The sequence below is a fragment of the Arachis ipaensis genome, chromosome B7 (assembly GCF_059453495.1).
Source record: "Arachis ipaensis isolate K30076 ecotype BB chromosome B7, ASM5945349v1, whole genome shotgun sequence".
NCBI classification, from domain to species: Eukaryota; Viridiplantae; Streptophyta; class Magnoliopsida; order Fabales; family Fabaceae; genus Arachis; species Arachis ipaensis.
In genome coordinates this window covers 73,801,742-73,806,014 of record NC_142442.1, presented here as the reverse complement: position 1 = coordinate 73,806,014, position 4,273 = coordinate 73,801,742, and positions in this window count along the sequence as shown.

Below are 4,273 nucleotides of genomic sequence, written 5' to 3'. Positions count from 1 at the left end.
GGGAATGTCGGGTGCTTCTTCTTCTCCCTCAATATGATATATTTCTTTAACATGTCTTTTGCGAGATGATATGGAGATTCCTCCTCCCGCAAATCCTCTGTGTATCATGTGGACATGTCTCTCTGGTGTACGAGGTGGTCATTAAGTTCGTCCGACGTCTTCATCCCTTCTTCTTTTTCTTGGTTCATCTGCTCTGCTGGCTAAATACCGATCGAGTTTTCCCTCTCTCACTAGTTTTTCTATAACATTTTTCAAGTCGAAGCATTCGTTGGTGGAATGTCCATAGATTCGATGGTATTCATAGTATTCAGTCCAATTTCCTCCTCCTTTCTTGCTTTTGAGTGGGCGAGCTGGGGGTATTTTTTGAGTGTGGCATACCTCTCTTTCGGCTTCCCGTTGATACTCGACCTCCTTTTCGAGTTGTTTTAGGTGATCCTGAAGTGCCTCCACGGCTCCTCTGTTTGGTGAGTTCTTGTCTTTGTTAGGTTGAGAAGTATCGTCTAGTGTGATCTCTGCATTCTTATGTGGCATTCTGTTCTCCAAATCAGAGTTGTGGTCATTGTCTAGGTTGTCTGCCATGAGGTTGGGATGACTTCCAGGTTCCCCGGCAACGGTGCCAATGTTCTGAGGGTTACCTGAAACTGTAGGTCGATCTCCAATGAGATCTTCCGTACTGGTCAGAGATGATGTGCCCGGCTGGTGGGTGGCAGCCGAAGTTGTCGTGCCCAACTTGTTTGACTGGCTATGTGATGAGCGGATATTTTATACGCTTTTTGGGGTTAATTTCATGTAGTTTTTAGTATGTTTTAGTTAGTTTTTAGTATGTTTTTATTAGTTTCTAGGAAAAATTCATATTTCTGGACTTTACTATGAGTTTGTGTATTTTTCTATAATTTTAGGTATTTTCTGGCTGAAATTGAGGGAGCTGAGCAAAAATCTGATTCAGGCTGAAAAAGGACTGCTGATATTGTTGGATTCTGACCTCCCTGCACTCGGAATGGATTTTTTGGAGCTATAGAATTCCAATTGGCGCGCTCTTAATTGCGTTGGAAAGTAGAAATCCAGGGATTTCCAACAATATATAATAGTCCATACTTTTCTCAAGGATAAATGACGTAAACTGGCGTTCAACGCCAGTTCCATGTTGCATTCTGGCGTTAAACGCCTGAAACAGGTTACAAGTTGGAGTTAAACGCTAGAAACAGGTTATAACCTTGCGTTTAACTCTAGAAACAGCCTAGGCATGTGTAAAGCTCAAGTCTCAGACCCAGCACACACCAAATGGACCCCAGAAGTGGATTTCTGCACTATCTATCTTAGTTTACTCATTTTCTGTAAACCTAGGTTACTAGTTTAGTATTTAAACAACTTTTAGAGATTTATTTTGCATCTCATGACATTTTAGATCTGAACTTTGTACTCTTTGACGGCATGAGTCTCTAAACTCCATTGTTGGGGGTGAGGAGCTCTGCTGTGTCTCAATGAATTAATGCAATTATTTCTGTTTTATATTCAAACACGCTTGTTTCTATCTAAGATGTTCATTCGCACTTCAATATGATGGATGTGATGACCCGTGACATTCATCAACATTCTTAACCTATGAACGCGTGACTGACAACCACCTCCGTTCTACCTTCGATTGAATGAGTATCTCTTGGATTCCTTAATCAGAATCTTCGTGGTATAAGCTAGAATCCATTGGCAGCATTCTTGAGAATCCGGAAAGTCTAAACCTTGTCTGTGGTATTCCGAGTAGGATTCAGAGATTGAATGACTATGACGAGCTTCAAACTCACAAGGGTTGGGCGTAGTGACAGACGCAAAAGGATCAATGTATCCTATTCCAACATGAGTGAGAACCGACAGATGATTAGTCGTGCGGTGACAGCGCACCTGGACCATTTTCACTGAGAGGACGGATGGTAGCCATTGACGACGGTGATCCACCAACACACAGCTTGCCATAGGAGGAACCTTGCGTGCATGAAGAAGAAGACAGGAGGAAAGAAGAGATTCAGAAGACAAAGCATCTCCAAAACTCCAATATATTCTCCATTACTGCATAACAAGTATTATTTAATCCATGCTCTCTTGTTCATTTGCAAGTCAACTGATAATTATAATTGATATCCTGACTAAGAGTTACAAGATAACCATAGCTTGCTTCAAGCCAACAATCTCTGTGGGATCGACCCTTATTCACGTAAGGTATTACTTGGACGACCCAGTGCACTTGTTGGTTAGTGGTACGAATTGTGAAAAGTGTGAATTACAATTTCGTGCACCAAGTTTTTGGTGCCATTGCCGGGGATTGATCGAGTTTGGACAACTGACGGTTTATTTTGTTGCTTAGATTAGGAAAAATTTTTCTTTTTGGTTTAGAGTCTTCTATTATTGTTTTTGGTTGAAATTTTTTTTAGATCCTTATTTTCTTTTTTTTTTAATTTTTTTTCGAAAATTTTATAAACTAATAATTGAGTTTTTCTATTTGAGTTTAGTTTCATATTTTAAGTTTGGTATCAATTGCATGTTTTTATTTTCTTTTAAATTTTTGAATTTGTGTTCATTATTCTTTCTTAATCTTCAAGTTGTTCTTGTTTATTTTCCTTGTTTGATCTTTAGTTTTTCTTGTTTTGTGATTTTTCTTATTTTTTTTTCTTGTGCATTTTCGAATTATTAGTATCCAAAAAAAATTTAATAATAATAATAATAGTTTTTCTCTGTTTAATCCTTGCATTTCTTGAATGTGTCTATGTTCTTGTGAATAGTTGCTCCTTTAAGTCTTTCTTTCTAAAATATTTTCAAAAATAATTTTTCTTTGATTAAATCTTGTGTCAAGTTTTAAGTTTGGTGTTCTTTTTTTTATGTTCTTGAGTCCTTTGAGTCTTTGAATTTTTGTTCTTCGTGTTCTTGAGTCTTGCTTGTCTTTTGATCTTAAAATTTTTATGTTTGGTGTTCCTTGGTGTTTTCCCTCCTCCAAATTTTCGAAAACAAGGAGCATTAGATCTAAAAAAAATTTTAAGTTTTGTGTCTTTTTATTGTTTTTCTCTTTCCTCATTAAATTCAAAAATATCTTTTATCTTTAATTTAAATTGAATTTTTAAAAATTACTTTTAAAAATTCAGATTTTTATCTTAAAAATCAAATCTTTTTAAAATTCAAAATCTTTTTCAAAAAAATCATATCCAAAGTTTTTCAAATCTTCTCAATTAAGCAATTATTTTCACTTTCAAATTTATTTTTCTCTAAGTTTTCGAAATTTACATTCTAATTTCTAATTATTCTATTTTAGTTTATCTTATTATTTTTATTTATCTTAATAATTTGGTTTGTTCTACTTCAATAAAATAAAAACAAAAATATATTTTCCTTGCAATTCATATCAATTCCATTTTATCTATCATGGATCTAAGTGGAAATGAACAGTCCAGAAGGACTCTAGGATCATATGCTAATCCCACTACTGCTGCATATGGGAGTAGTATCTGTATACCTCCCATCAAAGCAGGCAGTTTTGAGCTGAATCCTCAGCTCATTGTCATGGTGCAGCAAAACTGCCAGTATTCCGGTCTTCCACAAGAAGAACCTACTGAGTTTCTGGCATAATTCTTGCAAATTGCTGACACAGTACGTGACAAGAAGGTAGATCAGGATGTATACAGACTGTTGCTGTTTCCGTTTGTTGTAAAAGATCAAGCTAAAAGGTGGTTAAATAACCAACCCACAGCAAGCATAAGGACATGGAAACAATTATCAGACAAATTTCTGAATCAATATTTCCCTCCAAAAAGGATGACACAAGTAAAGCTGGACATCCAAGGCTTTAAACAAGAGGATGATGAATCCCTTTATAATGCCTGGGAGAGGTACAGAGGGATGCTAAGGAAATGCCCCTCTGAAAGGTTTTCAGAGTGGGTGCAATTAGACATCTTCTACTATGGGCTTACAGAAGGAGCTCAGATGTCCCTAGACCACTCAGCTTGTGGATCTATACACATGAGGAAAACTATTGAAGAGGCTCAAGAGCTTATTGATATAATTGCTAGAAACCAGCATCTGTACATCAGTAATAGGTCCTCCATAAAAGAAGAAGCCAAAGCAGTGTCTACTGAACTTGGTCCTCCAGAGCAAGTTGCTGAACTCAATCAACAATTGTGCTTTCTAACAAAATAGCTAGCAAAATTCAAGGAGATGCTACAAGACACTAAAAATGCTAATAAAAATATGGAGGCACAATTGAATCAGACAAAACAGTAGTTATCAAAGTAGA